This window comes from Mastigoproctus giganteus, chromosome 11, assembly GCF_048544385.1.
Source record: "Mastigoproctus giganteus isolate SK-2022 chromosome 11, ASM4854438v1, whole genome shotgun sequence".
Classification (NCBI taxonomy): domain Eukaryota; kingdom Metazoa; phylum Arthropoda; class Arachnida; order Uropygi; family Thelyphonidae; genus Mastigoproctus; species Mastigoproctus giganteus.
The window spans coordinates 164,254,793-164,279,542 of NC_143585.1; positions in this window are offsets into that span (position 1 = coordinate 164,254,793).

Sequence of the window (24,750 nt, forward strand, 5' to 3'; positions counted from 1 at the left end):
TGGGGTGGCTGTACTCTCATTCCCTACCCTGGGTAGCACCCTCCCTCTTCGCTTGGTGGGACACCTCACCGCCAACTATCACTTCCCACCCCCAGAGTAGGACGAGCATCCTGACCTGGGGGTCTCTTTAAACCAGGTGGCGCCTTCACTACTGCCCCCTCTTTCTTTCTGCCATTTTAACCGCCTCCGACTTCCTGTCTCTCTTCTATATTTTGGCGCCTCCGTAGCCAGGTGGGCAGGAGCAGCAGTGCGTAACACACGCATCTTGATTAGACCGGGGTTCGAGCCCGTTACCACCAAATACGGAGGATGCGGAAAGGTCAGGGAATGACCACCGCATATCTCCGGAGCAATATGGCCTTAGTTGCTAATGCTCCAAAAAAAACCAAATAACAAACAAACATCTTCTATATTTCACTTTTTTTTCCCCCACTGAATTCTTCCTGTCTGTAGCGTTGGGTACCACGCGGTTTGCCCCGCCAGTGCTTATATTCTTTACCGCCCGGCCCGCCTCCTCGTGGCTCTGGACGGTAAACTAGAGGTTTTTGTGTGAAAACACGGGCTCTAGGCTAAGAGGCCGGATCAACAACACAAACAACATAACCCACACTAACACTAGACGAACACGCACTAACCTACATAAATCTGTTCTTTACAGCGTTTGTATTCACCACATTGCTTGTCGCGGAATTGGAGGAAAGCCCCGGAGCCGCATTACAATTAACACTATACACCAGGGGTGAGCAACCTCCGGCCCGCGGTCGTTTTCAAAATACTGTATATTTATTCTTATATATATTTTTGAATTAATGGAATTTCTGACGTAAATTTCGGCAATACTCTGCGCATTGCTACGACAAATATCGATCCAGATACCTTACTGATAAAAAATAAACAGTATCAAATGTATCATTAAATATTATAAAAATATTATAAAAATGTACTATTGCAATTTTTGTTACCGCAATTTTATTTGTATTTTTGTAAGTTTATCTTGAATTTGTATTTCGTTTTTCTTATTTATAAAATAAAATACGCGTATGTATAAATATTAGAATAAATAACATAAAACTGTTTATGAATATTTTTTCATTATACACCATTTTAATAATCCTAAAAATCGTGAAAAGTAAAAGAAATGTGTCCCTCTTGTACCTCACACATTTTATTTGTCTCACCAATTATAAAAGTTGTCCACCCTCGCTATTTTTTTTTTTTTTTTTTTTTTTATGTGAACCCCAAACACGAGAGGTATTAGAACCTATAGTACTTAGTACCGTGCTTGGGTTGGAGGTTGAGAAGACGAAAGAAGATATTTGTTGACATTGGACTTGAACTTCTGTAGATTGTAATTTTCAGGAAATACGCATGAAGGAAGGTTGTTCCAGAAAACGGCAGTTGATTGAATAAATGAGGAAGATGAAAAGTTGGTTCTGTTTGGAAGAAAAGTAACGCCGAGAGCGAAAGAGAAAACCAAGTTTTTTTTTATACGCAAAGGAAGCAATATTGTAATGTACTTGTCCCAAGAGAGATTAAAAGTCAGGGTAATCCCCAAAAGAGATATATCATCTTGCCTAGAAATCGGAGTGTCACCAAATATAAGCATAGGAGCAGAAGAATACTTTTTTGCGAGATAAGACAAAACTGAGGCTTAGAAGGATTGAAATCAAAGTTGTCTTTGCCCCACTGTAGAATTACGTGGAGATCGGCATTTAAAGCTGAATGAGCAGGACAAGGTTTCTCAAAATGGAAAGTGGAATGCAATGTGCTATCATCGGCAAAACTATGGATAGGATTTCCAGTCAATGGAAGAAGGTCATTAATATACAAGAGAAAAAGAGTGGGGGAAAGAACTGAACCTTGGGGTCCACCAGCATTAGCGGAGAAGATGGTGACCCATCACCCTCAATGAGCGGTCAGAGAGAAAACTGGATAACCAATTACAAAAAACAATTGGTAAACCATAAGATGGAAGCTTGTTTAGAAGACTTTATGCCTAACACGATCTTTTATGCCTTTGAGATGTCTAGAGTAACTGCTTGAGTTTCATCGAACGTTTCCATTGAATTTGTCCATAAATGAGTAACCTAAGCCAGAATATCACCAGTGGATCCATACTGGATCGTTAATCAGACGGAACATTTCTAGATAGTTTAAGAGTTGGCGGTTATTTGATTTCTCCATTACTTTATAAAGAATAGAAGTAATTGCAATGGGATGATAATTGTATGAGAGTGATTTGTAACCCTTTTTAGAAACTGGCTGGATATGTGCAAATTTCCAAGCAGAAGGAAAAACACCTTTGGAATAAGAAAGTTAAAAAAGGCGGCAAAGAACACGAATAAGTTCAGGAGCACAGGTTTCGAGAACAAGTGGAGAAATACCGTCAGGACCTGGAGCTATCTTAGCATCAAGAGTCGTCAAAATCCTTCTGACATCCTTTTGATGGAAGACCACAGGAGGCATTGAATGGAGCGTTGTGAGAATGGTGGAAGGTGTTTCATTAATAATCATTAATAAATGAGTTAAATGAGATGCTAGCAGGTCGGCTTTATCTTTGGCTGAAGTTACAATAGAACCAGCTGGTGGGTGCACACAGAGGTGGGTGCAGAGATGGGAAAAAGTTACGGCCAATAGCTTCGGGAAGAGACCAGAATGCTTGGCTACAATTAGGGCAAGAAGCAATTTTTCTACTCTTAGCATGTTCAAAAACTAATTTGGACTGATTAATAACTACTTTACAATTGTTGTAAGCTTTGGTGTAGGCACAAAATGAAACTGAAGAATTGGAAACAAGCTAATTTCGATATGCAACATTCGTCTCTTGAACGGTCTTAGCACATTTATTGGAAACCAAGGTTTAGATAAAGGACGAGATTTTAAAGTGGAGTGTGGAATAAAGGGTTCCATTCCTACAAGAATAATTTCACTGACACGATCTGAACAAACGTTGATATCAGAAGAATTGAAATAGTAATCCGACCAAGGTAAAGAAGAAAAGAAATCTCGCAGGTCATCCCATTTTGCCTTCTTGTAATGCCAAACAACACTAGGTTGGGAATAGCCATGAGATAAAGGTTACATTGGAGAAGAGACAATCACCAATTTGTGATCTGAGGTGCCTAGAGGACCACTCACTTCGACTGTGTACTTAGAAGGGTTGTTTGTGATAAAACGATCAAGCGTATTAGCTGTATGGTTGGAATTGTCCGCTGTTCTGGTGGTAAATGAACAATCTGTGCGCGGTCATTAGTAGTTGTAAAAGCCACCGCATCCCCACCAGCTGGGTCTGTTTGATTAGAAAACGGAAGCCAGCTTGAGTTGTGAACATTAAAATGGCCAAGGAAAATTACCTCACTGTTAGGAAAGTTGGACTGGAGAAAGTCAAGTTGCAAAAAGAGGAAGTCAAAGAGTTTCAAGTGATTAGTGTTGTTGTTATTTAGGAGCATTAGCAACTAAGGCCATATTGCTCCGGGGATATGCGGTGGTCATTCCTGACCGTTCCGCATCCTCCGTATTTAGTGGTCACGGGCTCGAACCCCGGTCTAATCAAGAAGCGTGTGTTACGCTCTGCTGCTCCTGCCCACCTGGCTACGGAGGCGCCCAGTGATTAGTGGAGTTGGGAGAACGGTAGAGACAACAGTTGACTTTGACAGAATGAGGTAGAGAGATTTTAAGCCAGAGAAGATTGAAAAGAGGAGATTCCAAATTACCAAGTCTCTGATGGGGAATATCGGAACGGACATACGTACAAGTACCACCTTTGAGGCGAAAGGAATCATACAGCGAATAATTTGGACAACTGAGATGAGTGGTTGAATCAACCGATAACTGAGATTGAGGAAAATGACATGGGACATGGGATTTTGCAGATTTGGACATCATTGAGATTAGAACTGAGACCACGTATATTTGTGAAATGAATTAGGAAGTGTTTGGCTGTGTCTGTTCACGACTTAATAATGCCCCATGGGTGCAAACTCCACGGCAAATTTATCTGGTAATAATCGCGATCTTCTTTTAAAAATACTGTCCGCTCACCGATTCCGGCAGGTTTTTAAAATTAAAATCGTTGAAACAGTTTTGGATGCGAGTAAAGAATGAACATATATTCAGTTCGGTAATAACGCAGCTGTTAGTTGAATTGTACCGTTTGGGTATACGTATCTGTGGGAGAGAACATTATCTGCTATGGCTTTTACAAAAAGTAAATAGAGAAACTGCTCTCAACTGGAACCGGATTTTGTACTTGTTGACAGTTGTGTCCCCCGCCGATAGAAAAGCTTATAAGCGGAAAGATGGCACACGTCTCACATTGTAAAGGTATTTCAGAGTTTCTAATTTTTATAATTGTTGGCACCCAAATTTTGAATTTTGGCCTCGGAATTTTATAGTTGTACTCGTGAGTATTTGTCTCAGCTGATTGGCACAAGTCAATTATTTATTAAATTTCGTTATTTCATTTCATTCATTTTTTAGATGATTTCTAATATATAAATAAGAAATCATTTTAAAAACAGTAGCAATATGGCTATTGTTTTAATTCAGGGTTCGGGTGGGGGAGAACGTATGAAGGTTTCATAATGAGATATCAGCGCGTTTACATCAGTGCAAAGAACCAAGGGGGTAGAAATTGCAACAATCCGTGGGAAGGCAAATATTTTATTCAGAAAAGATGCCCATGATATGATTCCTATTACAGACAACCCGAGGAATCAACAGTCTTACTGTGTCTATGAAACAAAATTAAAAAAAATAGAAGTTACAACGTACGTCCTATTACAACCGAAAATAGTAATTAGCATATGACAGTATTGAATTTAGATGTCTCACAAAGGAGTCGGGATTAATTTCTCGACAGTTACAAGCATGTTGTAGACGCTTGAAGAGAGATTTGCGCTTACTGACTCTGTAGGTCGAGAGTGACCTTAAAATGTGTATTTACTGCTTTATTATTGCAATAGAGGAAATATATCGAAAACACACACACAAATTGAAATTGAGGAAGAGCAGTTGCAAGATAGATGCGGACAACCAGCAAGTAGTTGATTTGTTGTTGTGGAAATGGGTAGTTTGAATAAATTCAAGGAAGAACTAGACAAATTGTTGTGGGGGGAGGATGTACAGGTGATAGGGATAAGAGAACTATTTTTTTGTATGCTATTTTAAGTTTTCTTTCTCACATCATTTGTCACTACTAAAACTAAAAATCAACGTACAGTATTTTCCTTTTGTGCTCATTTTGTAGGAGTTAAATTTATTAACTTTATTTCAGCTTGTTTAGCCTGTATAAATGTCTATATGTGATCATAAATATTCAATCACGTATTTATGGTTAAATTTAAAATTTTCGTCTTTGATTAGTATATTTTGCTGATAAAAGATGGCTTTAGTTTTTATAATAATAGCGAATGTAAAGTGTACACAACATACCTGGCTACTGAATGTTTGACGTTCGAAGAACCCAAAGCAATTTAAAAGTGGAAATCCGAAATGAAGGTGAACTTTAAGGATAGTGGGGATTTGAATTTGCTACAAAATCGCTATCGCGAAGATCAGTTTTTTTCAAGAATTCGTAATTCTTAAGTCTGTTTGCTAAACTTCTCTTAATCCACTTTACCTCGTCAGCAGCTTCGTTACATATTTTTTATAATGCTCATACAAATCGAAATCATGCGATTGTTTGTAACTGTTTCATGCCTGTTCCTTTTGTTGCTGAACTTCACCTATTCGTCTATTTGGCATCTTACATTTACGAAACCTGACCGCAACAACAATGTTTATCTTCGAGGAAATTCCCTTGAATGTTTCCCAGAGCATATTTATATTCGACAGCGTCTCTTTTATCCTTTAAAACTGAAGTACAATTAAAAGTAAAATTAGCTATGTTTGACAACATAGCTAATTGTACTTTTAAACACAACCCATTTCATGGTATTGTGGTATTAGATTTCTTAACAAGAACCAGATCTAGAATATGTTAGAGCCCCTTGCATTCTTTCCGATATGTCATTTCATGAGAGAGAGAGAGAGAGAGAGAGAGAGAGATGATCTTTATTTAAATATTAATCTTGTATTATGAATGTTCAAATATGCTTTTACGGGCCAAATTGCGTGATGCTGTGGCAATCATGCAAATCGGCAGAAAAATCTGGAATAAATCACGAGGGATTCCCTACTTTTCTCGACTGAGATTGGCTAAGTTATAGACCTGCTTGAAGGGATATTTCAGACTACAGACTTTCCCCTCCCTCCGTCACTAAGAAGTAAAAAATTGGACATAACCCATTACGGAAAAGGAAAACGGCAGTTTATTAGAAAAAAACTTTAGCAAATGTTACTGTTTCTTATAAGTTAACACCGATCTAATTAAAAACAGGAAAATTAAATGAGCGTATTAATTGGTAAGCAGAAGTTGTGAAAGCAATAGGCTGTCGTTAAAAAATAAAACGGAGAATTGTTATGCAATCTGCTGTGACGTATTCACATACAAATAAAGAGATTTTCTTGGAGCACAGAGCCGCGCTGTGCTCCAAGAAATGATATTTTTCATGTAGGAATTATAGACGTGACTCGAGAGAGAGATTGAAATGGCAAAAGCACGTGCAGCACACATCGTGCAAGTCGGCATCTTCCCTATCACACGCTTGGCATATATTAAGTGATTCCGCATGTTTTGCAGATTCCCATCCTACAACGGTGCCATTCAGAACGGCGACGATCTGAAATTTAAATTGCGGTCACGATTGTGGAAAAACCTTAAACCGACTGCACGAAATAAGTACAACAGGACGGATATCACGTTATGAGCAGTTTTCAGAGGGAAAGAACATTGCCTTGTATGAGATAAGAGTCCTCTTAGTTATTGCTGATTTTACGGCTGCTTCGATTCTGCCCTCACTGTTTGCGTGCTGTGATTGTTCATCTGGTCCTACCAATTGATTTATACACTGAGCCACGGGCATGGTTGTATATCCAAAATCTGCCTAACGCAATAAGAAAAATGTTGGTGTCAACTCCAATTATGGTCTTTCCTTTCCCTCTTTTCTCATCGCCATAGTATAAACTATGTAGAGCTTCCTTCTGCGGGTACTACGTTCTCACATGTAGTGTTTTGTATCTTCTGTGGCACCTCATGATTTTTTTTCTTGATTTTTTTTAGTGCCTCTCCCGATTTTTTTCTTGATGTCTTTTTTCCTTCATCTTTTTACATACAAGTATTCTAGCGCAGTTAAGACTTTATTACTGTTTGGCTGTTGTCACAGCTGGTGGCTTGATTTTAGCTCTCGGCTCCATGTGTGTCTCCTTTCTGTTAATTTTCACCACCCCCGCAACGTCTCTTATTACACACACTGGCCAAAAAATACGAATCTTTGTATTAAGGCAGTCACAGAAAGAAGAAATGGAAATGAATAAATGCAAAGCAACTGTGACATGAGGTAATGATGTGTTACCTCGTTGAGTATAAATACTGCGCAGGTTGTTCTACCCCAGTATTCTGAAACCAGAATGAGGAACTGCATGATCTATCAGACTTTGAAAACGGTTTTATCGTGGGTGCACATTTTTAATGATTGGAAAGCAAGCGGTTCTTCCACATCTCAAAAACATAGCATATTCTATATATACATTAACAACGAATATGAATTATACTGCCCGGGCTACAGGCAGGAGCTGTTTGTATTTCTCATAATTTGATTGGAAATGAGACTCCTGTAGGCTTCAGAGTCGAGCAACCTCTTACAATCAGTGTTGCGATAATTTATGAGGTGTATCAGTTACATCATTTATTGCGCATCATTTATCGGTTAAATCATTTATTTTATTATTATAATTTTTTTCACTTAAGAGTAGATATCGCACATGAATCGTTATGCTCTTGAATTGTGCTAACTGAAAACTTCCTTTTTTAAATCGGTTCTTGCATAGAAAACATCAATACTAGAAGAGTGGGTGCAATTATACCTTAGAGAATCCATGCAGTTCTGCACACGGCATGATTGCATGTAAGGAATAACGCTGTTATTCGAAACAAAGGCCGCTCTATTCGATAACTGAATAAAGGTTTAGAATTTGTGGCCAGAGTGTGTATTTTTCTCATGTGCTGGCTTCAGATGGTTTCTTCCGATCCTGTAGCTGCTTTTCTTATTTCTACTGACCAGATTCTCAAGTTTAACTTCTCCACAGGTGAAATGGGTCTCTTTAGCTTCCAGACTTTTCCTAGGTGACCAGTCTGATATTTGGCTTTCTAATCTGCCTCCTCTGTTTCGCAAAATCTTGCTGTTATTTGGCCAAAACTGTATTTGACCGAAAGCCACCACTCTTCTTGCTGTGATATCTGTGATTCCTCGAATTCCGGCCCTCTTGGGCTTCCTTCTGCATACAACGAACCATATGTTGTTCACTAACTGTATGCATATACATTGTTTTTGATTTGTTTTCCGCGTATCCGCCTAATATCGCGCGCATTTTGCCCTACACCGATGCATTCTATCCCTTTTGTTTGTAGCATTCGCATATCTGTTTCGACCCATATTTCAGATTGTTGCCTGAGCCTCTTTCTCTCCCCAGTATATATATTTCCTTCCCCTCCATATCATTATTAATTTACAATTCTTCGTGCCCTCTGTCGAAACTCCAATAGGAATACGAGCGACACAATCTCTAGTCTAGTTACTAGGTTAACAGCACCGCTAATACAACTCCTCATGCTCACTGCTGTGGTGCATAGTGTACATAGTGTTTGGGGAGAGGGCTCCACCGGTGGTTCCCCACAACTACGCCATAAGTACTCTTGTGAAGTATACATTACTTTGTAAAGCCAGACAAAAGTATTGTGTGTTGTATACGAGAAGAATTATGTTGGGTTCTGTTGTTGTGGTCTGGCTTTTGGCCGCAGGATCCCTAATGAGACCCCACGTTGCCTGTACACACCGCTAGGAGGTAAGCCAGGCTTCCCATTATTCTCTGGCAGGTACTGCCACCTAATTGCCTGAGCATTCATTGACAGGACCTAATAAAAAAAAAAAAAACACACACACAGATAGAGTTTGGGGAATATGAGAGTCAAGTGAGAGGGAAATAATAAGAAATATTAAGGCGTAGATGAAGGCGTCCGTTTACTCCACCAAAGGCGCCCTTTGGTGGAGTAAACTCCACTAGTCTGGTATTGATCGCCACTTGGCACACAAATCATGGTCATGAGGCAAGGTCCTTTTCTCTGGTTTAGTCATGTCCAAGTAACTGTCACAATTGAAGATGTGCAGGTCACAATTGGGAAACCAAGTGCCCCCCAGTGGCTTATTCTTGTCTAGGTATTTGCCCTGGTCCAGAGGCAAGGTCCTTTCCTGTGGTTTAGTAACGCCAATTAACTGTTTCAATTTAAGATGTTACAATTGAAGATGTGCAGGTCATGGTTGGGAGACCAAGTTTTTTGTGGTTTTATCATATCCAGGTATTTGTCATAGTTGAGCGGCAAGGTTCTTATCTGTGGTTTAGTCACGCCCAAGTAACTGTTCAGTTGAAGATGTGGAAGTCGCGGTGAATGTCACGGTTGGCAGACCATGTCCCATCAATAGTTTAGTCAGTCATGTCCAGTTATTTGTCATACTTCTTGGGACACAAAGGCCCCTCAGTAGTTTAGTCATGTACAGGTATTTGTCACAATTGGGCGTTCTATGTGTCTTGTTTACGGGTTTTAATCACATCAAGGTATTTAAACTTATCCAGGTGTTTGTCACAATTGGTAGGTCTCATTCTACCTACCTGTCTACCAGTCTTGTGCCAGTCAGTTCTGTCTCTCATTTCAAGCTCTCGTGGGCAACACAGTTGGTAGGATCGCCGTCCTCCCCCCCACATACACCGTGTGGAAAAAACTTGAGATTGAGTCCCGTCGATGACGGGAGGAATTTTTATGGGTCACAACGTGGATAAGTTAGTTGGTCTCAGCGAGGGTACCATGGTATTTTCTCCCGGAAACTCGGGTTTCTTCGTCCAGCAAACAAAAATTCGACCTCAGAACACACAGTTTACAAATAATATACACAGAGCAATATGGTGTTAGTCTCCGATGCTCTTAAAATCTACAACAACAAAAACTCATTTCAGGATTCCGATACTTAGGTTAAATTTTATGTACTTGAGTGAATTGAGCATTATCTATTATGGAAAGCCATTACATTTCGATGTTTTTTTTTTTTTTTTTTTAACTCTTCTATTTCGAAATCCCCCTGTTAATGGTTTTTCGAAAACTTGTTTGTCTGAATATATTATCTCTATGTAGAGTTCTAAAAGTAATCGATCACTGTTGGAACTAACAGTCTGTTTAGCGATTTGTTTATGCATGCTCAGTAGTCCTCACGGTAGCACAGGGACTGTGTGTGTGTGTGTGTGTGTGTGTGTGTGAGAGAGAGAGAGAGAGAGAGAGGACAATACTTGAGATTCATGTAGGCGTCAGCTGCGATCAACTAAATATAGTTGCGATATTACTCAGAGATTCATTGCGGATGGCATTCTTGCTAGGTGCCTTGTTCACACAGTCTGTGATCACTGAATTATGAACACCTAACTAATACAGTTTTAGTCTCTCATTCGCACGGATAACAGCCGCTATTCGCCATTTGGGATAATTGTTCTTGCATTCTCCATATTATATTGCGATGTCAACTGTCGCACAGTAACCTGCCTTTGAACCCAGTACAACGCGCTGCACCTTCGTTCACCACATACACCCTTTAGAGTTCTGTTGACGGGAGGTGGTTTCAACCGTTCGATACCATTCTTTGTACACCTTAACCATGGTGAGCCGTTTCAAATATGGAAGCAGCCGACGTGCAAGCTCCCACAATCACGCCCTTTTGAAACTGCATGATATCTTTACTACGTCTCATATCTGCTACTTGAACACTTTAAGTTGTACGACCAGCTGCAAATAATCACTGCTGTAGCGTACAAAGTTGTTCTGCTTTTTATACTGCTAGCCAAGCGATATAGTCTATGACGGATTAGGTGCTCGCTGAGTGTAGATCTAGAAATTAACAGTAAAAGAAGTTATAAAGTTGGAATACTCTTGATGAACTTCATAAATGATGCTAAAAATGCACTAATATTTCAAAATCGAGGTTGTGCGCCTAGTTTTGTTATTTACCGTTAGTTGAAGGAAAATTGGTTTGCAATTTCAGAATCATCACAAGACCTCATTTATTACCTTGCCTCCTGTGGTCCTGAATGGATGCAAAAGATACGGTGCTCAAGCTAAAAGAGGACGCATAAACAGCCTACCTATCGCTTGTATAACTACTAATAAACTTGCCATAACTCTACGAAATTTTGTCGCTACTTGTTTTGCTACAACTACCACTGGAGAAAGCGATGGTAATCGGATTTTAGTAAGGAATGTAACTGGCTCGGATTACTGGCCGTAGTAGTTTGCTGATCATTTTCTTATTCTGTGTTGTCTAGATTTTAACGTAATTTCTTATTAGAGGATTAGTTCTCATATCATATTACGCAGTTCGATTTATTAGTGACTAAATTTACATCCGTTGTTCATTAAGCTTTCGTTCTCAGTTTCGATTAAAATTGGCGTGAATCGACAAATAAGCTTTTACCGACAAGATTTTCACTTGACAGGAGTTCATCCGTTATCGATAGATGCCGACAGAGGATATAAAAACAGGAGTAATGCAGGCAAATGAATTTTAAAAGCGTTGTAGGACTTGAGTTTGGCATTTTCCCCCTTTTTGCTTTTGTTTTTTTGCTTAGACACAGCACGCCGGATATCTTGTGTTGTTGTTTACTGTGTCAGAACGGGACGTCTTGGTGAGAGTTGCCGTATCCGTGACAGGTGACGGGAGAGTTCCTACAGAGGGTAGGAATTTTCGTGACACGAGAAATCCACGTTTCGAAATAAACGGTCAGGAACTCTGGCATCCGCAGCAGGTGTCACGCGCTCGACCTTCAGCCGCAAAGTTCCCAAACCAACACGTGGCTCTCGCACTCGGTTTTAACTTTGAAGCGCGGGGCGCCGACGGCACTCCTGTTGCGTGCCGCTACGAGCTCACAAGCCGACTAAGTGTGGCGATTAGGAGAAGCAAAACTCATCTCCAACTGTAATTACGGCGTCCTAACCGTTGATCCCATTGATGGGTCACGGGTGGCCCGCGTTTCTCCCCGCATTCCTGGAGGAAGTTGGCGCCGGATGTGGTGAATGTCACTGTGTGAATGACGTTGCCAATAAAGTCCGCTGTTCTTATTCATAGAGCAGCCACCCTTCCAAATTGATGCCATCGTGTTATACACACAACCATTTAACTCGGGTCACCGCTTCCCAAAGACTGTGTCACGGCACTTTGATGTGTCGCGAACGTGGCTGTAGCGCAGCAGCGATTTTCCGGCTCGCTTGATACGAGTAAGCTGAAGAAAAATTGGCAACTTTCGCGTGCAGTGTGAAAAAATAAAAATCGTTTTTATGCGTTATAAAACGGTAACAATGCTCGAAAGTTGTTAGTGAGAACCTTGCTACTGCATAATTTTGCTCTTATTAGACACAATTTTCAGCGCTAGATGTCGCTGATAGACCACGAAACAAATTTGTATTCAAATAAAAAAAATACTATTTTTTAATAGCATAAATTATGTTTCGATGTCCGGGTGAAAGTATATTTTTCCACAGAGCACTAGTTCAGCGCTCCCTTACTGTATTTGCTACAAATCTTTAAAATGGTATCCGCTAAGCACTAAATGGGGCACTAAATGTATTATGGGGCGGGGACGAAGCTGAAAACTAATTTCAGAAATCCCTCTTTCTAACAATACAATTTAGTGGAGGTATTCAAGAAACGCAATATGATATTAAATTGCAGATAACTGCACGTATTGCAGTCGGATCTGCTGACATCGCATTAAAACACAAACAAGCAATAAAAATGCTCTTAGCTTTTGTCGTATTTGTTTTGGACGGAAATAATAAACTACTTTCTAAGAAGAGGTGGGGTCTACGTGATTGTTCATTATCGTGTTAATAAATTGGGAGACACTACACCGTTATAATTATAACGTGGTAGATTAATTAGTTTATTATCGAAATGATACAATTTAAAGAAATTGAACCACCTCAGTGCCAAACAGTTAAACTATTTATGGCTACGTTTTGGGAACTCGCTGTGGCCTGTCTTCAGTCCTATGGGGGATTTACATAGTATTGTAAATAATCAAATGATATTTGATTATTTACAATACTGTACAATATCGACCACAGAACACACGAAATTTACAATATTGTAAATTTCGTGTGTTCTGTGGTCGATTTGCTATTTGCTGGAGGGAAAACCGAGTTCCCGTGGGGGGGGGGGAACCACACTGCCCTCGCCTGAGACTGACCAACATAGCCACGTTGTGAAAAAGGCCCATAAAAATTTCTCACGTCACTCGACCTCAGGTATTTTCCAGCTGGTGTGGGGAGAACGGTGATTATACAGTGCCAACAGTCTATCGACGAGGGCGAGAGAACGCATGTAATGGATGAAGTTGTTCTCGGGGAATCCTAATATGGCAATTTGTTCTAATTCATGTAAGATAAGCGCTCTTTTATAAAGTATTACTACTTCTCTGTCCTTCTTTTCCTGTATGCTGTTCCGAATATATCTGTAACTGGAAGAGCAATAAATTGTTCTATTGTGAATCCGATTATACAAATCAAATGAAGTTGTGCTTTTCAAGGTGTACGAAGGTCTGCAACGCGTTCAGTTTGTTAGCAATGCTTTTTACTTCTGCATAAACTGGAAATAGCTGGGTTCCCTTTAGTAGCAGCGATATTTTTAGTTCGTTTCTATACTGTATAGGCTTGTACATGTTTACTGATCTTTGCACGTATGTTATGTTCTTCTTCCGAAACCTTTTAACTGTGTACTGTATATTAGAATACAATAATTGGCCAAATGAACTACAGCTGGGAGTTTTCCATACGCCGCCCAGAGGCTAGTGCTGGAACTGTATAGATTGATTAGAGTTGCTGTTTACCTACCGACTGTTATGAGCATTTCATTTTGAAAATGATCTAAGATTTGAAGTTTCCGACAGTTTGTGATCCCGATTACTTCTTGCGGGGCCGACCGGGATAGCCGGGTGGGTAAAGTGCCTGCCTGGCAACACAAAGGTCGCGGGTTCGATTCCCGCCTCGGTCTTGGATCAATGTACTGCAAAAACCTTGGGAGGTGCATTATGGCCACAGAAGCCTATGCGTCAACAACTACCAAAAAAAAAAAAAAACTCTTCTGGGAGGAGGCTTTTTCTGAATGACTTGTTGAAGCAATTTCTGCATGTGTGGATAGGAAGGTGTCTCACTTATTGTTAGAGCAGAGAGGTCATCTGGTAAGGGAGATTGAAAGATTTTGGGTTGGATCCTTGGGTCCCTCAACAGATCTTCATTTCTAAGTTCCGCGTTCTGTGTACGGAGATTCTGGTTGGAATTGAAAAGAGCAGATGAACATTCATGAATTTGGGATTTTTTTTTTTTTTTCCAAATTCTGCATTAATGATAGCTTTTTAGAATTTTTTTTTTTCTTGGAAGATGCGTCAAAATCCTGCTTCCTCACCTTGTTTAGTCATTATAATACTAATACTACACATTGGTCAGAGACGGTAGCAATACAAACTAAGAAATAATGATAAATATACATATACACACTAACTTCAGGAGCAACAACCAGTGCAAAGGAATAGTCAAGCACCATTTACAGTGTTCCAGCATAACTATTTTACACGAGCGGTGTTAAACATACTATCATAATGAAACAGGAGCCCGGACAGAACGTGACTTCACAGGCTCAGTTACCTAGCGGTTTTTGGTTATTGGATCAGTGTTCAGCAACCCGAGACACAGTCATACACGATACCCTAGCAGGATTGCAGTTTCCGAAACATTCATTCCAGTGTGTTAGGTGCCGAATACCATCCCACGTTCAAATTCACTTTAATCTTTCATTTTGCTCATTTTCACACAACACATACAGCCAGGGGCAGTCCCCGAATTTTTTAGAGGTGGATAAAAGCAACGTTCTGGGGAATCATTGAACTTTAATCATCATGTAGCAGTAAAAAAAACAAAAAAAAAAAAAAACAAATTTGGATTTTTTTTTTTGATCCCAATGAGAATTGGGATCAAACATATTCTGTTTGTACTCCGGCACGTCCTAAAAGAAGAAGGAAAATTATCTTTTTTCCCCTCCTTTAGGGTGAAGCCTCTAGACCTGGGTAGAATATTCCAAATCTGGTCGCATCAGACGTTACTACGACTATTATACTATTTTAGTGCACCGATATCCTCTAAGAATTAATTGGGAGGAGAGAAAGGAGTTGAAGTAATTCCGAAAAAGGGTAGAGCGACAAATGTTAAATGTGTGTGGAGGGATTTCCTTCAGCGGTGATTGTAGAAGGAAGGTATTAGCGGTTAAGCAAACAATTGCAATGCCATTTGAGTTACTTTGACTCTATCCGTGGTATTTAATTATAGGCCTAGAATTTATTGCAGAGAAGTTGAGTACAGCAGCCAGAGACATCAACTCAGACATCAGTTACTTGTAAGTCTTCCGAATAACTGGGAAAGCTTGCGAGTAAATCCTCTCAAGGGGATTTAATATTACATATTAAAAGATTTACATGAATATTCCTTCCCCTCAAGGGGAATACAACATAAGGAGAAATGTGTGGCGGAAATGAAGGAAGCAATTGCAAATAAATTCCCTTTACTTTTTGTAATAGGCGCTGAGAGTGTGGTGTTGCAATTAAGAACTGCAATGACTGAGTCGAGTTCGTTTGATTGAATTTAGTGCTTTCAGCGGTAAGTATTTAAACTCATATGAACTATTCGCTTATTGGCTAAACGTGTATGGGCTGTGTATGGAGCCTCGCTACATATCCATTAAAAGGTTAACGGATATGTTAGAAAAACGGCTTTAATCTTTTCAATGTAAGTTATCCGATGTGAACAGAGGCTCTCACTGAGAGTGAGAGTAGTACGTGTTAAGCGACTAACTAAACTGCAGGGTGTCAGTGTATTGTGTTTGGAAATGCTACGTGTAGAAAAATCCGAATTTATGGTAACATAAAACCACGCGATCCTCCCCTGACTACTCGGCTACGTTACGAGAAAGGAAAAGAAATTCTTTGCATCGTTGATGCGATTCGAACTCGGGCTTTTTCCACTCGATGTGGAATCCCAACCTTCCGTGAGGGCCTCAGTTCTAGAACCGAGCTTATTGATTTAAATGAGCTCATTTCTAGAATATCAGAGTTATTAAAATATAATTCTCGTAACGCCGGTTAGTTTTTCTCCAGAGATTTTCAGTGATGACCTACGAACATGACTGACCACGTTCGTAAGTAAGGATTTACCTGTGTAAAAATAAAAGTACTTCTGCGAACAATAAAACTAGTTTTTTCGTGATATCACGAAGAAACTAGTTTTGTTCAGCTAGGAAAATCCTCCGGGAATTAGCTACCGAAGAGCCGACAAACCTGTTCTGAAGTGAGGACGACTTAAATAATTATTGACATAAATTCAAAGACCATCGTGTGTATGTGTGTGCGCGTGCGTGTATCATCTTTATCATCTCCGTTTAAGTGTGTGAACACGGGCAGATGAATGAGCTACCCCGCGGACAGACGGCTGGTAATGCGATAATCGCACGAAGCGACCCAATCACTTATTTTTCTGAGGTGCAGTTCAACATTCTGTTACAAAAGATACTTTAATAGTAGATTTGCAATTCCATACGTTATTTGAGTGCGTACAGCGTAGTTTGCTTAGTTATAAAAAAAAATAATAAATAAATAAAATAATGATAAAAATCTTCAATGTCCCGCGATAAGTCGATTCTCGTTTACTGGAAAGGCTTCGTGTGTTTCTTAAAATATTCCAGCGAACACAGTTTCATTCACGAACACAGACACACGCTAGCTCGAGGAATTCCCGTATATTTTTGTCTTCCGCTATTTAAGTAATTTGTATAAACGTGTATATGCGCTAACGATTACTCGTGACCGAAACATTTTGTTAAGCAGAATATTTACACCTGTCAATTCGGTTCACATTCCGTTCACATTAACGGTTCGCATTAACGGCGGTCTGTTTACACGCGGATGAAAGATACCCGAGGAAGCAATTCTGTCGGCGTGGCTTCTGCCTCTTAAACGGGTCCCCAGAACGTGCCACTAAACGCATCATCTTGAAGTAATCGCCGCGCTTACTCGTGGGAATCTTTGCGGATCACGTGAAATTTCTCCGCACATCAACGTCACACCCTCTATTTTCTAACAGTCAGAAAGAGATTATATTTCGATTCATCACTTCAAATGACCTCTGATAACGTCCGGGTTCTTGCTTCCTGTCAGACTTATGGCGCAGAACAGAAAAGTCACATGACTCGTTAGCAGACACTTATAGAAATGACCTCAGCGATTTACAACGAGCACTTGGTTAGAGATGCTGAACACGAGCATCCAGTTCTTACGCGTGTCAAGCAAACAGGCCTTCGCTGACTTCTTTTATGTGACGAGGTAGTTCCAAAACCGACGAACATGGATTTCAATAGCATTTTATTATAAAAACTCTCAATTTAAGTTCCTCGATGAAATGCTTCACTGGATAATATTTTTCATATCCTCCTTCTGACTCCGTTTGGAAATTCCTGAGAGGGCGTTTGGTCAATGGGTATGTTCCCACGATAGTATGTTTGTTGGCGTGTACGTTTTGTCTGCAGAAATGAAATGACAGTTTTCTAGCACAGAACAAAAGAAATTAACCCAGCCAAATAAGTGAACGGGAAGCAAAACATATAAGCGAGGATAAATAAATATACAGTACTGTCATTAAACGTATTACCTGGTGGGTATTTCAGTTTGCTGAAAGAAAATCATCAGAGTAGCAACTGTTTTTACTCTCGGGCTATTCGTACTGTTTGGAAAATGACCACTTTGAAAATGGCTGCACAATGCCCTGACCTCACCCGTCAGCAGTAGTTATTAACTAGCTGCTGTAAAGATTCCCTTCTCTTTGACGTCATCATTAGCAAGTGCATTTTCGATCGTGTTAAGAAAGCCAATTAATTATTGAAAAGGAAAAATCAGTTGGTGGGAAGTCACGAAACATAGAAGTGAAAAAAAAATTACATCTAGGGAATGGGCAACCTCTGTGTCCCTAAGGGGGCTTAGTCATTTGGCACACGTTTGAAAAAGACTCCGTTGGTCTCGGGTGAAAATGTGAGGTTTCCCCATTCGAGCGTTCTCTCCGAATCCGAGGCGTTCACAGTGTCTCCTTGATATCGATGCGAACAGTGTTTGTACCCCTTCGGGAAAGACTCCCCACACCGTGTGGAGAAGGCCCTGATTCGAATCTTGTCAATGATGTGTGGAAGTTTGCTTTCAGTCAGCGGATGGTTGATTGTTGAAACAAACTTCCATCTGTTCTTGTGGAAGTCGGTGATCTGAATTTATTCAGATCACCGATTTCCACAGGCAGGCGTCTCCGTAGCCAGGTGGGAAGGAGCAGCAGTGCGTAGTACACGCTTCTTGATTAGACCGGGGTTCGAGCCCGTCACCACCAAATACGGAGGATGCGGAAAGGTCAGGGAATGACCACCGCATATCCCGGAGCAATATGGCCTTAGTTGCTAATGCTCCTAAAAACCAAATAACAAACAAACAAACAACCGATTTCCACAAGACTCTAGAAAAATTCTTAGAGGGGTATGGATTAAGTGAAGTGTGTAGTTTATTTATTTATTTTTTTTGGCTGATGCTGTATAAGCTTGCTTTCTTGCATCATTTGCCACTACTAATACTAATAACTCGAGGAAGTTGTATGGGTTTATTTCATTTCGTGGCTGAGTTAGTTCAACTAACTCAGCCACGAAATGAAATTGAACTCAGCCACGAAGGTTTTTCTCCGCTGGTAACTCAAGTGTTTCATCCATTAAAACAGGCAACTCGACCGCAGAACACACATGCAATTCATGAACATACATGGGCATATGAGATAATTGTTGGGCAGTCCAAATATGGCGATCTTACGCGTGCGCGAGCTGTTGCTGTTGCTGCTGCGTGGTCTTCGTGCTTTTTATATCGTCCAAGATTTGTCTATGCCTTCGGCTTCTGTTCACAACTTTCTGGCAACCCTTGACAGTCTGTGTGGATAGCACAGTGGTATCGTCACCGTCCTCCCTACACTGTGTGGAAAAGCCCGGGTTCGAATTCCGTCGATGACGTGAGGTACTTTAATGAACTTTTTTCACTCCGTGGCTGAGTTAGACGGTCTCAGGCGTAGATCAGAAGGTTTTCCTTCTGATTCGAAGGTTTTCGAATCAGAAAATTCGAAGGTTTTCCCCCCAAAACTGTGGTTTTTCGTCCAGGAAAAACAGGCAATTTACACACGAAATTTAAAAACACACGAAATTTACTGACATAACACATAAACGGGTATACGTAATCATTTACGAGACTCTAATATAATAATTTTTGGCAACCCTTGACAACTTTCTGGCAACCCTATTCTGTCTCGATTTGCAAACAAATTTCTTAGTCTTTTACTGAGTGGAGACTACAACATTAACACTCTTCAAAGCTCTTCCTCTCATGTTCAACACCTCTTAGATGTTGTTGCTTCCAGTGGGTTCTCTCTGCTTGCTGATGGTGATATCCCAGTCAGAATTGGGGAATCGCACAATTCCCTTATTGATTTCGCAATTGAGCGCTGTTCAGTCACATAGGCAATACTTGATGCAGCTATTTCTGATCATCCCATTTTTATGGTAACTGAAAATGACGTATATGAAACTGAGAACATTTACACTTTCAGATCTCTAACCCTAGAAAATGTGCTTTGTTATGATCTCCAGCAGTCTATGTGAGAGAAGGTGCTTGCTACAGATGATCTGGAAAGTGCTACCAACTCCTTCTTAAAATATATCATAAAATATATGAAAAATTCGAACCATATATCAGGTACTCAAGGAAAAAAAATTAAGTCATGAGGGAAAATATGCCCATTCATCTAAAAAAAAATCGATATGTTAAAGAAAAGAAAAGAAAAGAAACCTTGCAAGAATTAGTAGAGTACTGCAAAACGAGGAAGACAAAAACAAATTCACAATGTACAGAAATAAAGTCACGGACTGCATTCTGCCAGAGAAGAAAAAAAAAAAAAAAAAAAAAAATTGTGGTTCCCAACTTTCAGGCATCATAACAAGCAGGGAAAAATGGGCAGTTTTGAACGAGCTACCATCCAAAAGGAAACTGAAATCTAATAACATCATTGGAGATGCGATTGAGAATGACGTAAACATTTGTAATGACGATGAAACCACTTCACTTAACCACTTCATCTTTCGGTAGGAGCTAAGTGGAACTTTATTTATTAATTTGAAATTATTGTTTTTCTCTAACTTTTGTGTTAAAATTAGTAGTGTAGTATTTATTTGCAATTACCTGGTTAATCTGGTGTATTTGTTCTTTATTTGGCCCTTGTAATCGCTTAAAAAATCACAGTCGACTTCTGCTGGCATTGTGTTCTTTTGATAAGAATGTTCGAAATTTGCCGCCATTGTTTTTAGTATTGATATAGCAGATGCAGTACTTGGAGGTTTATACGTAGCCTTGTAGTAGCGTAATGAATATCAGAAGATGCATATAAACTATAATTTATAGCACGACATACGTGTTTTAATAACTTAATTTTATCACGTAGTCCTTAACGTAGGGCATTCATATTTGTAGAGCTTTTAGCAAAGGTGATTTGACGTAGATGTAGGTACTGTATCGAGTTTAGGTCGCTCGAGAATTCGATTCATGTAGGTTGGCAATAGATAGATAAATTTACTATCTGTTATAACTACTTACAATTTACAGACGTCAGGGTATAGCGTAATACATATAACTTACTTAATAGGAGATACAAAATACATATAACGTGAACTTGGTAGGAGATACAAATTGGTTATACCGTAAACTCGATATTGCAATGTATATACGTATTCATAACGTAAACTTCACTGTATAGTGTTATTATTTTTAATTCTACCACCAATGCTAATCTCGACCTAGTGGGTAGGTCGAGATTAGCATTGGTGGTAGAATCGCCGTCTTCTTCACGGCGGAAAAGACCTAAGTTCGAATGCCGTCGAGGACGTGAGGAATTTTAATAGGCCTTTTTACAACGTCGCTGAGTTAGTCAGTCTCAGGCAAGGGTAGCATGGTTTTTTCTACCGGGTTTTTCTCCCCGCAAACAGAAAATTGCCCACAGAACACAGACAATTTGCAGTAGTTTACACGGAGCAATATAGCCTTAGACGCCGAAGCTTCTAAAAAGTTTTAATATTAAGTAATAACCTCGTAAGAGAATATGCCAAACACTCAATACACTCAATCAGAAACTATTGTTTTCCTTGTTCGACTCTTTGATCTGAAGGTTTTGAAGGAGGACGTCAATTTAGAAAAAAAAAAAAAAAAGGACGCTCCTGGATTTGAAATATCTGCTGTTTCGTTCTCCTAAATTTCTCCTCTCACTTAAAAAAACAAAAAACAACAACAAAAAAACAGTCATTGTCCCCCGTTCCATAGAGAACACTTGGCAACTTTGTCAACAACTTTCTTCCAATAGCTTTCATCTCAGTTTTTGCAAAACTATTTGAAAAAATTCTTCATGGCAGACTCATGTATTTCCATGAAGCTAAATCAGGCTATTCATCAAGAACACTATGTTACTGTTCAAGAAAGATCCACTGAATTGGCAATTGTTGACTTTTGCTCTAAGATCACTGACAGCATTGAAAAGGGCCATTATGCAATACCGCTATTCCTGGACTTATCTAAAGTTTTCGACTGTATAAATCATAATCTTGCTTCTCAATAAACTGAACAATCTTGGGTTGAGAGGAAAAATTAAACTTTTCCTTGAACATTACCTTACCGCACGTGCATTTGTTATAATAATAAATCGGTCTTATTCTGACATATCTTGTTTTTCCAGAGGAGTTACTCTAGGATCACTTCTTGGACCTGTTCTATTTATCATTTTCATCAATGAATTTCTCCTTGTTTTTCCATCTACGCTCGTAGTCGCATATGCTGATAATATTTCTATTCTTCTCAGAGATAAAGACCCTAACCAGCTCCAACTCAAAATCTCCACCTTGCACTCCACAAATGCAAAGTACTGTGGGTAACAGTAACCTCAGAGTAACGCATGGAATGTGTAGTACTCTCATGATAGTGGAAAATCTCTACCGTTTTTAGTGGAAATCTACCGTTTATGGTGGAAAAGCTAAATCTACCTTTATGACTCACAGGGACACCACCAGAAGGAAAACATGGACTGCCTCAACTAAGGAAATACCTGCCTGTACATATACTTCACGTTTTACCAGCACTTTTGGTCAAATATTATCTCACTTAGTTTGGGATATTACGGTATTCCACAATTTTCAAGTTTGTAATTAAAGAATTCTGTAAATACAGTTCCTTTCAGGTTAAGCACACATGTGGCTCCATGTAACCCCGGGCACATTTCGCTGCCTTAACCTGTGATTGTAATAATCACCCCCCCCCCCACACTAGCTTACTGCTGTGCAGGGTTTATAATCGGTTTATTGTTCTAGAGCAGCAGAGCAATAAACGGATAATAATAAATGAATAAACCTTGGATTAATTTTGCAGTCCGATATCCCTCGTGTGTAGCACAGATGGTAGAATCGCTGTCCTCCCCACACTGGATGGAAAAGATCTGAATTCGATTCCCGTCGATGACGTGAGGAATTTTTATGGACCTTTTTCAAAACATGGGTGGCATGACTTTTCCCCCCCTGAAACTCGGGTTTTCCTTCGCAAACAGAAAATCATCCACAGAACACACAATTTAGAGACAGTATACAAGGAGCGATATGGCCTTAGTCGCTAATGCTCCTAAACGTTGAAACAACAACAGCAGTCTGATATGAAATTCTCTGAGCACGGCAGTATGTTATTCCTGTATATTAAATAATATACAGGAATTTTGCTAGCAGGGATAACGAGGTGATTATCCCATCGTATAAGGCAATCTTGAGTACTGCATACAGGTAATATGGAGGCCTCATTTTAGGAAGTATGTACAGCTACTGGAACGGGTACAGAGAAGGGCAACGAGATTGGTGAGGAGAAAACAAAAAAGTGGTCTTACTACGAAAGGCTTCAGTTCTGCAAATTGCATAGTCTGGAGAGTAGGCACCTGTGAAGTGATCTTTGAGGTGTTTAAGGCATTGAATGGACTTAACAAGCTCATTGCTAATGGGATTCTTTCTCTTGGTGAGACTACACACATGAGGGGTAATAAATTCAAATTGAGAAAGGGTGGTTGGAGAATAGATTTAGCAGTAGTAATGGCAAATGATGCAGGAAAGCAAGCTAATTAAAAAAAAAAAAAAAAACGCAGTTCACCCATCCGTACCCTCCAAGAATTTGTCTAGTTTTCCCTTAAATTTATTCAACCCGTCCACTTTCATAAAAACAGATGGAAGCCTGTTCCAACAGGCTTCCATCTGTGGTGAAGCTTGCCTTTAGCCAGCAGGTGGTTGGAAGACACTTTCATTTGTTGTTGTGGAAGTGAAGCTTAAATAAATTCAAGGAACAACTATACAAACTATTGGAAGGAATGGATAGGTGAATTGGAAACTTTTTTTTTTTTGTTTGGCTGATGCTGTTTTCTTGCGTCATTTGCCACTACTAATAACAATACCCCTCCCTCGATAGTGTCTCCCTTTTCGGGGTGGGGAAGCTTGTGTGTCACAATGGACAGGTCGAATGTGAGGGACCAGACTAAGAGAGACACCCTGGCCCTCCAAGTTGGGAGTTAAGCAGGAGGCTAACAACTTCCCCTTGTTAAACCTTTCTTGCCGATCGGGCTAGCCGGGTGGGTAAAGTGCCTGCCTGGCAACCCAAAAGTCGCGGGTTCGAATCCCACCTCGGGCTTGGATCAGATCAGAGTACTGCAAATACCTTGGTAGGTGCATTATGGCCACAGAAGCCGGCGCCAACAACTAACTAAAATAAAATATATATATATATATATATATATATATAAAAATTTTCTTGTTACGAAACAAGCACAAATGCCTCGTTACCAGACATCGTTAAATGGAAATCGATCCAAACCTTGGGATAATGGACATGGATTGTTAGAAATCTATATAGGACGGGAGCACTTCAAAAGTTAACCAATGAACTTAGCGAATATAAAATGGACCTTGTGGCCCTTCAAGATGGATCAGATGGACAGGAGAAGGAAATATGAAGAAATACGATTACATGAGGGATGGATTAGCTCCAATAAACATGAACTAGGTATTAGATTTGCAGTCAGCAAAAAACTGTGGAACTCTTTAAAAAGGTTTGAAGCCTTAAACGAAAGAATTACCAAAATTACTCTAAAAACATGCGCCCACAGAAACTAAAGAGGAAGAAGGAAAAATTGAATTCTATGAAGTTCTACAAGAAATGGTTAATAATATCCTAAGAAATAATATTATTGTACTCCTTGGGGATTTTAACGCAAAAATTGGAAAAGAAGTTATTTTCAGACCGACTATAGGAAAACAAAGCCTGCATGAAACTTCAAATGGAAATGGTCTCAGACTTATAAATTTGGCAATCTCAAAAAATATGATACGTAGTAGTACAACGTTTATGAGAAAGAACATACACTGAGTGATCACTGAATTATGA